We start from the raw sequence: 14,501 nt of genomic DNA on the forward strand, positions 1-14,501 counted from the left end.
TAACTAAACCAGTGCTGATAACATACCAGCCATCGCTGAGCAGCACTGGCACAGTGTCAGGGTCTTCTTTTTCCCATGTTGTCACCTCAGCAAGTGGGCTTGGGATGCACAAAATGTAGAGAGGGAACACAGCTGGGACAGCTGGCCGCAAGTGACCAAAAGGACATTTCACACTTACAACACTTAACAATAAAATCTCAGGGGAATGGTGGTTTGTCTGTCAGGTAGATGCTGCTCAGAGACTGGCTAGGCATTGATCTACATTCCTTGGGGATTTATTCCCCTTTCTTTCTTTTATTAAACTGTCCTTACCAACACACAGGTTTTCTTACTTTCCCTCTTCCTATTCTTTCCCCAGTCTTACTGCAGAAAGGGAGCAAGCACGGAGTGAACAACTATGTGGTGTTTAGCTGCTGGCCAGGTCATCCAACCAAAAATGTATAGAAGAATGTAATATACAGAACAATTTTATGTGTAGCATTGTGCGTGTAGTTCAATATGAAACTGTCTTTATATACAAGTGATGTGTTCTTAGAAACTCATTTGTTTTGTAGATCAGAAAGGCATACAGACTTGGCTCAGAGCATTAAACCAAAAATGAAGTGGAAAATCTTTTCTGAAACAAGGTTAGTTTCCTAAAGAATCAAAAGCATTATGAAGATGTTGTAGCTGTCTGTGAACAACAAGAGCTAAATTTCACAGAACTGAACACTGAGCTTAAAGAACTCTACTTTTGTGATAGAATATTTATTGCTGGCCTAAGGTTAGGCCAGATCCTAATGCTGTAAAAGGGCTGAGAAAGTATTACAACCCCAAATACCTCATAATCAACAAAAAACAGAATGAATGGGCAAAAAGACACAAAGAGATGATGTCATACATAATTTCAGCATCTGAAATAAGCATTCAATGAAAGTACAGTTATTTCTTCCTTATTGCCTCTCTAAAAATGACTTTCAAAATACTTTCAGTAATAATATTTAAACTAATCTCATAGCATGATTGAAAACTATTCCGTAGTAATTTCATTTTTAAAATATGTTACTCAATATATATTTATATATGTTATTTAAATTAACTCAGCTCCTTCAATTGAAAAAATCACACCTTCTAGGCATAACCTTTTTTTATCAGAAAAGGGACAAGACAAGACACAAAGACTGCCCACTACAATAGACCTGTTTGGCTTAGGGCTATAACAAGTAGCATTCTGACCCAAGGGAATGAGAAAGCCTCAGGAGGTTGATTTAATTCTTATGATCCCCAGAGATCACATGCCATTTTAGAGACTCCAGCAGATTCCCTGTAAGTAGAGTATAAAAATGTAGAGGACATATAGAACAACCTTACCTTCCTTCACCAAGTTCAGTATTCAAACTCCTGCTGCCAAATATTAAAGTGGTAATAACATTATTTTACCAATGTCACACAGGCCACATTTATAAAGTGATGAGTTGGTCTTATTTACCTGTATACAGTCAGTTTCTGCTGTAGTTCTAAAATGTATTAATATTCATGTTCAAACTATGTGTCTCATAGTTGTGTGTACTTGGAGCAATTAAGATATAATTATCTTTTCTATTAAGAATAAACAAATGTACCATTGAATATGTTGAACTCCTTAAAAATCAAAAATATACATTCAAGAGAATATTAGTGTGACACCTAAAAGCTAGAAGAGATGCAAAGTTTCAAAGGCTAATACAGTGAAGTCCTGAAAAGAAGAAATACCTCCTGTAAATACCTAGCTTTCAGACCAATATATATGATTTAAGTTAAACAGTCTTATGTTGATTAGCACTGAGAATAGTGCTCACAACTTCACAGAGATAAGTGGAAAATGAAAGCACACATTGCCTGGAAGAACTCCTGTTACAGTGGGGATACTGAAACACGTGTATCAGACAGCGAGGCCCATGGAAAAGAAATATCTATGGACCGATTCTTGGTAGATGTTTCTGAGATGTTTATTTCTCCAGCCGCATGGCCGGGATCTGCCCAGGAACTGCTCAATCCCGGGACCCGAGGGTCCTTGCCCGCGCAGGGAACACAAACCAACCAATGGGAACGAGGCTGACCAGGGGCTGGGAAACCCCGTGTCTGTGCCCTCAGGGCCCCTCTGCCAGGGCTCCATGGCGGGGGAAGGGATGCCAACATTTCACCCGTTTATTTTTAACAAAAAGAGATTTAAAACTTAACATTGAAAACAACTGGATAAACATGAGATAACAAGGACAGTTTCAAAACAAAACAAGCCACCCTCCTGAATCTTTAAAGGTCCAAACAGATTCTGTGGAACATCTTAAGGCTGACAATAGGGAGACAGGACTCTCCGGGCATGCTTTGTGGGGAAACTGAGGCAGGAGAGGGTTTCTTCCATTTGTACCTGTTGGAACTCTAAACAACAATAGTTAATTTCTTCCCTCCCCCTCTTCATTCCCCACTCAGCATTGGAAAGGGATTTTTGGGGAAACAATTGGCAAAGGCATGGTTTTGTGAGGGAAACCATGGGTGAAAAAACGGATTGGGAATACACTGGGGGTAATAGGATATAGGATAAAAGGGAAAGGTGGGATTAGGAAAGGGAGACTGTAGGGACTGTTTATAATGTGGATATTGTCTAACATGACTACGATTTTTAGCATATATACTGCCTTTTACAGAAACACCATCAGGCCCAGTGACCTCTACTGGTTATAACCCTTTTCTACCTTGCACAATTTTAAACTCTACTACTTCTCCATCTCCTAAACTTGGGATGCATTTTTCAGGGTTATTCTTTTTAATAGCAGTTCTACGAACGAATATGTCTTCTTGGTTGTCACATCTTGTTATAAAACCATAATTTTGTTCAACATTATACCATTTTACTATTCCTAAAACCTTAGCTACGGTGATTTTTTCCTTTTTCGGAGTGGCTGCTGTTTTCCATCTTGCTGCGTTTTTGCTTTCTCTTTTGTTTTCGCTCACTCCCGCATTGGAGCTGCCAGGGCTGCTGGGGCCATGGAGGCTGCTCGTGCCTGCGCGCTCTTCCCGGGGTTGCATTCAGGGCCGCGTGGGCCGGGCCACGCTGCTCAGCTCCCCGCGCGCCGCCACCTCTGCTCACAGCTGCACTGCCGCTGCCTGGGGCTGCGCCCACATCTTGGCCGGGCCTCCGGGTGACGAGCCCCCCACGCCCTGCTCCAGCGCGCGTCTCGGCTGGGTGTGGCTCCGCTCTGCCGCCACCACTGCCGCCGCCCACTGCCTGTGCGCCGCCCCTCTCGGTCGGGCGTTCACGGGGCTCGCTCCACCACGCGCTGCGCGGGGCCGGGCGGGCACCGCTGGTCTCCCCGCTCCTGCTGCGCCTCGCTCCGCCACCAACACTGAAGCTCGCGTGGCTCCACCCGCACGCGGGAACTGCCTCGCTGCTGCTCGGAGAGCGCTCGGTCCACATAGCCTGGGTTGCACAGTCCCTGAAGCAGTTTTAACTTCGCAAGGACACAGCTGACATTGCTCAACAGCCTCAGTAATTAAATAATATTCACGAAAATATTCTTCCATCGGCATATATTTTGACTCAGAAATTAACTGTGTCCAAACGCTGTTCCAAAAGTCTTTGGTAAGAATCAAATCCCAAGAAACATAGAAAAAGTTCTTAAACAACCATGAAAGGAAATGTTTCAGTTCCTTTTGAGCTTGAATTAAGCTAAAATTTATAAATCGTTGTTCAAGAATCTTTTCAAGTTTAAGATAAATGTCCATGTGCGGCTCTGAGAGCCAAGAGTCTTCCCACGGTTCCTCCATAGAGATGGAACAGCAAAACAAAAACAAGAAGAGAAATCCAAAGTTTACTCACAAATCAGTCGCTGTTGATCGGGGTTCGTTCTGCTCTCATTATCCACCATTTGTTACAGTGGGGATACTGCAACACGCATATCAAACAACGAGGCCCATGGAAAAGAAATATCTATGGACCGATTCATGACAGATGTTTCAGAGATGTTTATTTCTCCAGCCACGTGGCTGGAGCTCTGCCAGAAACTGCTCAACCATGGGACCTGAGGGTCCTTGCCTGCGCAGGGGAACACAAAACAACCAATGGGGAACGAGGCTGACCAGGGGCTGGGGAAACCCTGTGCCTCCCCCCAGGGCCCCTCTCCCAGGACCACACGGCAGGGGGGAAGGGACCCCGACAAACTGCTTTACTGATGACCTGTAAGAATTCCATTATACATAAATATAGAGAAACTGCTGTCTGAGAGTAAAAAATAATGTGATACCACAGTTGCATCTACAACCTGATTTTCCATGTCAATTAATACAGGCAAACGTGAACACACAAGAGCATAACTAAGAACCTAACAGACAAGATCTGAAAAATTCGTTGAAGTAATTTAAAATATTACCATTCTCTTCTATCCTAGTGGCAAAAGCTATCTCCAGTTTGCAGTCCAACATCCTAGCCCAACCCTGCCTCTTCCATGGCTCTGAGCTATGGATGACAGATTGTGAACTAGAATAGGTGAATCCATAACATCCCAAACCAAACATCTAAAGAAGTGTACACAGATTTGCACAGTATTTTTTTTTCAACTATGAAAGCTAAATGCATTGCAGCTTTTCTGAAAATCCCTTGAGTCACACAGTGTAAAAAGAGCCTGATAATTTCAGCATTTGCATACAAAACTTCAGCTTCCTGGCCCTTAGTACTGCAGACCCCAAAAAACCCAGTTAAAATGTAGTAAGAATAATAAGGTACAATGACAGAAATTAGTAACTGTGTTGCATAAAATTTGATAATCTGATCCCTATCAAAGGCAAGATCTGAATTTGTATAACTATGCTGACTTAAATTGTGATATTCCTACTTGCCATTAGGGGTGAAAGCCTACCTTGGCTGGCTCCCCATTTCTCCAAAATACCTCATCCTACGTACTGTAGCAGAATACCATTCCTTCTGGATTCAAAACTATTGAAAACAAAGAGTTTCTTTATAACCATATATTTATGAGTAGAAAATTGAGAATGTTCTTTTGACTGCATTTTCTTAACCATCTCCAGGTGCAGAAAACCATAGGGAAGAACACTTAAAATATTTCAACCTGTATTGGACATTATAAGAAAAGGAAATGGAATACATTGTGCTATGTTCTAAAAAAAACATTAATTTATTTACAAATTTATGGACAATTGACTTAAATCATGGACAATTTTTAATTTTAGGTTGTCTTCAAAACAAGCCATATTTAAGCAAAGATACAGCAATGGGCTTATTGTGGCCATGTAGTTTATATTTCAGTAGAGAATATACCATGTATTCTTAACAGTATAGTTACATTTTTTAAAATTCCCTTTGTGAATAAAAATTAATGGGCTTTGTATTACTGGTTAGCTTTTTTCTCTTTTTGTTTTCTAATCCTCTCCTAATAACTGTTTAACTATCCCACTTAAAGCTTGAAATCGTCTTAAAAATCTGCTTTTTCTCATTACATTCTTTTTAATACCTTTAAGTAGAACTTATTACACCAGCTGTACACCTCATTTATAGAACAAACAGCAGGTACTTACTAATATGAGGGACCTATGGTCATATATAATTTTACAGCTTTATAATTATCTAATCTCTCCTGTACATTAAGATTTAGGACTGTCAAAAACTTGAACTGTAGACCCAAATGTTTTCAGGCTGACGCAGCAAACACTCCATAGCTTTCATTGTACTGTTGCTAAATTTTCAGCACAATTACCATGTTTTGTGACCTATAACAGAGAAAAAATAATAGTTTTCTTCTAGCAGAGAATGAGTTGAAATATGTATAATCAGTATGGAATGACAGGCAGAATATTTCTGCCAAAATATATTGGTTTCTAAAATTCTATTTATGTGGAATAGGCAATAATAATAATTTAAAGTCCTATTTACTTCTGCATTTAAGTACTACCTCATTTATATTAATTTTTAGCCTGCTGTAAATTCTTTGGTTTCAACAGAATTTCCACTGATTTACACAGGTGCTAGCAAAACTACCATCATTCCTTTAAAACTTCATATATTACACTTATTTACACAGAGGGAAAAAAAGGCACTGACAGAGATTAGATCTTCACATGTGCAGCAAGAGATGCCTGGGATCTTAGAGAGTTTATTATCTTGAACAGTTAGGGCAGACAAAGTCAGCACAGTTGTACTGGATGTAGCAAACAAAGACATTCAGGGCAGACCAAGAAATACTGAGGTGAAGCAACACTCCAAAGGTCACATAGCAGGTCAGTGACCAAGATGTGAAGAACACCATGATTTCCTGACACTCAGCTCAGTGCCTAAGCTTATGCTATCTTTCTGCAGAAACACACAAAAAGCCTAAGAACGACAAATCAGATGCTCTGAGCAAGACCACTGCCACTGCACGACTGAAACAAACCTGTCTGAAACCCAGCTTAAGAGGCCAGCTCTGGCATTACTTAGACTCTTAAAAAATCCCATAAAACTTACTAACTGTGTTTCCTTAAAATATTTTAGTTAGTTGAGTTTTTTAATGTTTCTGTCTTCCTAGGGCTCTTCTTACTTCTCTGAAGCCCATTTGGCAAGTGCCTTCGGGAATCCCCTTAGTTCCCAAGTTACTGCGGACACTTCACAAGACCCTGTATATGAGTGCTTTATGTTCTCCCTGCTATGGCTCACTTTCTTAGCAATTTGATTGACATACATTAAACAATTATTTCTACAAGAACTCTTAAATAAATCATTACTGGAGACCTTTTTCCTCCTTTCCAAGTTTTGCTAGTTTTCCTGTTTTTTTGCCAAAAGGCTTTCTAATCACTTCAAGCCCAGACCCTTTAGTATGTACTCATATGTCCACCCCTGAAGTCTTCCAGTTACTTCTTTTTTCAGTCAACATTGTTTCTGTCTTTTAGACCCCAAACTGGCCATTATCTTAAAACTAAGCACCTTTCTATGTCCAGCAGAGAGCTGAGTAAGAGCTTTAAAAAGAAGTCTCTCCAATCCATTTAAAGAAATCCCAGGTGGATCTAGACCCTTCCAGGAAGTGCAGTACAGAATCTCCAAGTAGTGCCCAGCTGATCCAGCTGATCCTGTTTCAATCTCATTCTCTGTTAAACTTAGGTGATTTTTTTTTTTTACTGAGGCACAAACAAACTTTTTTGAGAGTTGGTGAAATCAGTCTCCCGTTCAGTTCAAGTTTGTTGGACCTGTTCACACACTGTCTACCATTATGGAGTCATGGTCTGTGAAAATGATTCTCATGCACTCTAAGAAAAATGAAAATAGCACCACTATCAACAAAGTCACCTGTGTATGTGAGACATGCATCTAAACTTTGCATGAGACATACATGTGCACGTACAAAAACCTGACACACCTTAAAACTTGGTTACATAGTTGAATCCTCTAAATCAACATCCCTAAATTCTTAATACAGAATTAGATAAAAAGTAGGATATAAAAACATTCAATATATTTTAAGCTACATCATTTATGGTCTTTACCTATCATAGTCAAAAACCAAGGTGAAGTGTTATCCTTCCATGTCTAAAAAGGCAAAGAAAAAGTAGAGTAAGGAAAAGCTTTTCAGCATCTTCCTCTTTATTCTTCCTTTTTATTTATCAAGATTTTATCCATTAAGACATCTACATTATATGCTGTTCCTGGCACACTGTATATATCAGTAATCATATGCCTTCTGTAAATGGTAAGAATTCAGCCATTCATTTCATTCATTAAAATTCACAAGGCCTATTATTCTGTTTACAGTCTAATAGATATTCACTGTCACTATTCAGGTCTCTGATTCAATTTGCCTAAATCCCAGATGCAGAGCAATCCTGATGGAGATTATCTTAATTTATCACAAATTTCTTCTCAGAACCAAGAAAGGTTGGTATTTCATAATAAAAGCTGTGTTTCTCTTTTTTTCCCTGAAGTAGCATGCACAATGAAGAAGCAAAAAATGCCAAATTTTTTTAATGGTGAGGTTTTCTCAGTTACACAAATTCTGCTTTGCATATAGGACACCATCTTTTAAGGTGCATATTCTACAGGTAAGACGACTGATTCTCGTCATAGGGGAACATATTCCTGGAATCAAATGTTATGCTGATTCTGAATGAACGGATTGGCAGACTTATCATGTACTCCACACAATACAAAATAATCATTCTGGGTATACTTTTCTAGGTAAAGTGTTGACAGTTTGGAGTGTAATAAATGAAATATACTTATCTTTTGGCTCTCAAATGTTCCCAGTGGGGAAAATTTTCTAGCAACTTGAAGACATATTAAAGGTGTCCACTTCCAAATCAAAACTGACAGTGCTGATTTATGTGATAATATCTGCTGTTGTTTGCAAAATGTCCCAGCGACTTGCTGAAGAAATCTTTCTTTGGTCAAACAACACTTCCAAACTGGCACAGTTCAGATAAAATTGCATAAAATTTTCAAAATAAGCCAGTTTTCATCTGTACAGCATAGTTCTACTTCCATAAAAAGTTAGTCTGTTTTTGCCAAATACTGAATTTTACAGTTACCCATTATGTGCTTTTTTTTCAGATAAGGAAACAAATGATCATTCTGCATCTGATCTGCATCTGAAAAACTGCGTCCCATCATTCTGGGCCTGAAGACGTTGGAGCAGTAGTACTGCCAGGAGAATTGAATCCAGGGGGTTTGATAATGCATTCAGCAACAGGAAGGTTCTATGAAGAATATCTCTTGCTGTCTCACTGTAACTGGAGAATTCGGAGAGACCCTTGCAAGGATTTCCTTGTGTCTGAAAAACTGACTTTGTGATTGAAAGTACAGACAGTAGAAATGTACTTTGTTGTTCTTATGTTGTAAAGCACCTGATAAAAACCAACCGAATATTTCCCAAATATTCATGCCTTCCAACCCAACTAATTATGTCTAATTTTTTTATACATTTTTATACATTTTTATACATTTTTTGTTTATACATAAAGACCAAATAGGACAAGATCTGTATACACCCATGCTGAGAAGAACATACTTCCTAGCAATGCTCTATCTTGAACCAACACAGAACAGCTCAAGAGAAAAAGACAATGATAGTAAATAACAGGAATTTGCCAGATAATAGGAGTTTTTAATGTGGCCAGTCACTATCTAATCCGCTATTGTTTGCAACAGTACAAAGTTACATGTAAAATTTTCAATTAGCACTGCCACTAAGGCGCAGTCCCAGCATCCCCATCCTGCAAACATGTAAACCTGTCCCTGTTCTGACACTCTGTGGTACACAAAAGCTGGTGGTGTGGGTTTTTAGACGGTTAATTGAATTTTCATGAACTAGCTCACAACTGACCCAGATAATATCTATGATGACATTTCAGAAATGGAGTAGGGATGAAGTTTTGTAAGGGCAGGAATGAGGAGTGAGGTTCACTCGGGGGTGTTGCTTTTCAACAGAAGTGTTAACTTACCTAAACCTCTATTTTGAACTACAGCCAAAATTTACATCAGTATTCAAGGTAAACTGCAGAAAGGTAATAGAGATTGACATATATTAGGATATAAGGTAAACTGACTGAATGGCAAATAACTGGCAGACCACCACTTGGCCAAGCAGAGGTGATATAAGTCCTGTGACACATGTGGCTGGTGAACATAGATGTATGTCAAACAAGAGGGGGGGGGGGAAATGCACGTAGCTTAAGCCCTGCTCTGAATAGCCAAAATGAGGGCAGCTGTCTTAAGAGGGTATTAGATCCCACTTAGATCCATTAAGCTTGCCAAGTGAACTGCCACGGGTCTTGATTTTGGCAGTCAATTTTATCAGATGGTTGTACTGCAGACCTATCAAGAACAATGCCAGAACACACCAGATGTGCACTGTGCTGCAGTGGGTATCCTCTGTGGAAGGCACACAAGTCCCAAATGACAAAGGCATTATGGAAGTGAGAAGTGCACTCAACTGATTTCAAAGCATTCAGCTGCCATCACCTATTCATTACTGCCACAGTTGAATACAGATGCCTTATCAAAACAATCCTTCTCAAGGTCAGAAAAGTTCTGATATGCTCAGGCAGGTGTCATCACTGCAGATTAAAATGAGTTTTGCTGATGTACAAGTTGAATGGGACAGATGACACTACTGGGTCTTGGCTTACAAAGGTCTCTAACAGAAACATACGGTCAAAGTCTAGAGGACTGTAAAAAATAGAACATGCTGGAACACAGAATTCATGCAGGATTTTGGACAGTTTCATAATAAACTAATATGTTGTACTGTATTTTCAATAGAAATCCAGCCAAGCAGTCTAATAGCAATTTTTTAACTTTATCCAATGGCTATTTTCTGCATGAGTTCTCACAAGTACTACAAACACACAACAAAGAACATTTTGCTTCGGTTGCTGTGCTGCACATAACTGGCAGGACCCACCTGAGGATCAGAAAGTACATATTATAGAAAATCCTGAGCAATGGTCCACCATAAAAACTGAATGCATGATTCAAAGAGAATTTATGGTGCTGATGGAAGTGGGATGGGATAAAGATATGAGCTCTAGAAAATGCTTCTGAAGTACTCTCAGAGCCACCTGATCCTTCTTCCAGGTAGCTCGCATTTTCATTATTTGGTCAGCTGACATACTTAAAGCCTTACTTTCATTACTATTTCTTAGTCTTTATAAATGACATGGAAAAATTTTATCAGCATATGAATTTTGTGAAAACGTTTAATAATCAAGTTTAGTTCTGATCATTACAGCACTCTAAAAAACACCTACATTTAATGATTTATTTTTCAGATCAACTGCATGAGCTATTTTTAATCCATTTAACATACTATTGATATTGTATAGCCTATTTTTCTTATCTCAACATCTCAGTAGTAGGTCAGACACCTTAAAAAAGTATATTAAAACAAATAGTAATCTTTATCAACTGACTTGTAGTACTCTCCAAAAAAACACCCAGATTTACTCAATACAGTTTGCTTTCCATAAAGGCATTCTAAGAAGTATAACTATACTCCCATGCTTTAATACTTTAATAATTGAATTCTGTATCAGTATTTTATTCAGAAATTAGGTCAGACTAATGAACATAAAATATTGCCTTTTCTGAATATTGACTCAATATTATCATCTTTTTAGACTCTAGGCAGTGTTATAATATATATGCACTAACTTTGAATACTTATTCAAAATGAAAATCAGCAAGAGAAAAATTTCTTAACCAGCTCTATAAAGTTGTAAGCTGTAAAAATTCTCAATTCAAAATTACTACCTCTTTTTAGAAAATGTTAAAACTCTTCCCTTGGCTACTAATGATTAAGGATGTTGCAGCATCTTCATAAGATATCAGCCTACTTCATTCCAGAAACAGAAGAGAAATATTAATTGACCTCTGTCTTTACACAGTTATAGCGTTATCTAATGATAGATTGTATCTGCCCTGTAATAGATACCTTAGTAGCAGTACATTTTTAAATCCTGCCTGTTTACTACTGTTCCTGGCCTTGCTACCCACATATTTCCTCTTGATTTCCTTAGTCTCTTTTCCATCTTTTATACTCCATTGCTGCTTTTATTTTCAGATTATTATCTATAATCTATTTTCCACTTTGTTTATATTGCCTTTTATTTCTAAATACTTTGCTCCCTTTTCTACCAAAATGAAACAGGTATTTATAAGGAGCTACCATCTAATTATGCAACAGTGGTTTTTTGATTACTTAATAAACTGTTACCATCCACAATTTCTATTCATATTTCCTACTAGCCTATATCTTCCTCTTAACAGCTTTGGAGAAATAAATAGCTCTGAATTAACCTATATTAGGCATCCTGTTGATTCCCACTGAAAGTCATTCAGGACATAATGCCTGATCCCTATCCCACACTCCAACAAAAATAAACCAAATAATTACTTAGAACATATTGGATTCAGCAACTTTTGTTTACAAGTATTCCTTTCACCATTTTCAGAAACTATTACTAGATTCTACAATCTAGCGATGTTAGTTCATTGCCTAACTGTCCCAAATTGGGGTGACCACAGCAATGCAACACTATATTACATTACATTAGAAACATGTGCTCAATTAGTAACTCACCATATCCTCTAATGTGATCCAGTGGTGCATATTGGACTTCTACAAGAAACCTCCTCCCTAGGTTTTGCAACTTACTATCTTGACCCAAAGAGATCCAAGATCCTGTGGTTCTGTGCTATCAGTAGCTCTAAAAGCAAGTAACACTGCCTGCTATAAAGAGTCACACTCTTTTCTCTGAAGTTCCCCTGTTCTCCCATTAATAGCTATAACTGTTAATTAGAAACTCTAAAATAATTTAATTGTTGTATGTTACAAAAGAACTATATAATGTCAAAGAGACATGGAATGGGTAGAACAAGTAACCGCATTCAATTTATGAATGAGGAGAAAATTACACTTGCACTCTGAAAAAGAAGTAAAGCTTATGAAGCCATCAGAATAGCAGATGAAGATTAGACGGTCATATAATTTTGTTAACCTGTTTAAGTGATATATATAGGTTAAACTTGATCTCTATATGGAAAAACTTATTTGAGTTACAGGAACTGGAGTGAGAATCAAGATCAGGGGACAAAAAACTGACAGCTATCCACAAGAGTAGAAACAAGGGAGACCAGACTTCAAAAGTAGAGCTCCTCTTCAAGAGGAAGCAGTACTGCTATTTATTACGGTAAGTACTGTCACAATACCTTGTTATAACATCAGATACACAAGAGGTATTTTAACAGGATTTACTTGACATACTGCACAATTCCACCGAATTGTCAAAGATTTTACTTTTTTACAGTGGTATATTGTTATCTGATTTTAGCACCCAACTAAACAAAGTAGTTTACTTATAGATACTATCTTTGTTTTCAAAAAATCTTTCTGCAGAGGAACAGTGGTCAGTAAAAAGGTTACTTGAAATATGCATGCATATTCTTTCTATCTAGGCAAGAAAGTAGGTATTATTAGCTAAATATAATTGTTATTATTAATATTTTTGTTATTGTTATTATTACTACTACTTGAAGAGAAATTTTCTTATTAAAATTTTTTTCACATATAGTGTAACTGTGCAAGTGCTAATGAGTATTCATGGTAATTAACAATGAAGCTGTCATCTTATTCAACAATGAATAAAGTTATCATTATAGATGCTAATAGGTGATTCTGCTCACTACAGCTACTTTTGAGAACAGAAGACCTTTCATTTTCTCATTTTCTAACTTTTGAAAAACTTTTCATTAAGACAGTATGTAAAATATTGATAGTATGATTGGTTTATCTCCTTATTTCTATAACTTCTCCCTTCACTTTATTAAATGAAGAAATTCCAAAATTCATAGCAGTCTGAATGGAGACTGAATTGCTTCTCTCTGTCATCAATGACACAGGAGTACTTAACTAAAAATAATAGATAATACATTAGATTAATTCAGGTTTTCCCATATTGATCCAAAAATAAGCATGCAGCTGTGGAAAGAACATCTATTTCTTCCTCTTAGAGAACATTCAGTATTAGAAGAAAACACATTTTCTCTCATGAAAATTTACAGTTTGTTCAAGACTAGGCAGCATATTTCTGAATGAACAGGCATAGTGATCAGTTTTATACTTCTTTTGCAAAAGTTACATCAAAAGGCAAACAGAAAATAGCCTTTATTTTAAACACAAACTTTAAAATAACTCACTTTTTTAAATAACAGGCACTTTTTTTGTGAAAACCAATCATTATTTTCAACTTAGATAAATTAGCTTTGAATTATTTGAATTTAGGATTTTAAAGTGTATTCAACATCATTCAGTCTTTTTTCATAGGAATTTTATATGAACTTTGCAACTGAACTGAACATGGGATGATTTCAGGCAAATGCTAAAGGTCTGAAAACTGCTCTGCAGAGTGACTTTTCACCTGATGATGACAGAAAGGCGTGCACAAGTATTTAAGTTACTAAATTTCAATCCAGTGTTGAAAGTTTTTCTTGAACTATACATGCCTTCTTTTTCCAGTGCATCAAAATACCATTACTCTTTACTTTGAATGCTTCAGCTTGCTCAAACATATCTGAAAGCAGCTTACTTCTACAGAAATCCAAGAGCAGTAGAGAAGTAGCTCTGTTTCTTGGGCTAATAAGGAATAGCCTACTTTGAAAGTTGGTATACAGTAGTTATATGCTAAATTAATACAATAAAAAAATATTCTGAGTTGGAAGAGACCCACAAGGATCATCAAAGTCCAACTCCTGGCCCTGCTCAGCACCATCCCCAAGAGTCACACCACGTGTCTGAGAGCACTGTCCAAAAACTACTCTGTCAGGCCGGTGCTGTGACCACTTCCCTGGAAGGAATGTAAGGAAACAATATTCTACATACTGCTCTTAAAACGGCTTTCAATTTTGCAACATGGAAGCTTCCTTATTTAGTATTTCTAAAACAAGAAGCACGTGCATATGGAAAATGAGGTAATTCACAGTAATCAACATGAGTTATTATATTAAATGC

General features: G+C 37.6%; 1 protein-coding gene across 1 annotated transcript in view; it reads right to left on the bottom strand.

Moving 5' to 3' along the window:
* The window catches only part of CNTLN (centlein), a 198,954-nt gene that overhangs the window by 14,174 nt on the left and 170,279 nt on the right, over window positions 1-14,501 (bottom strand).

This window comes from Corvus cornix, chromosome Z (assembly GCF_000738735.6).
Source record: "Corvus cornix cornix isolate S_Up_H32 chromosome Z, ASM73873v5, whole genome shotgun sequence".
Lineage (NCBI taxonomy): Eukaryota > Metazoa > Chordata > Aves > Passeriformes > Corvidae > Corvus > Corvus cornix.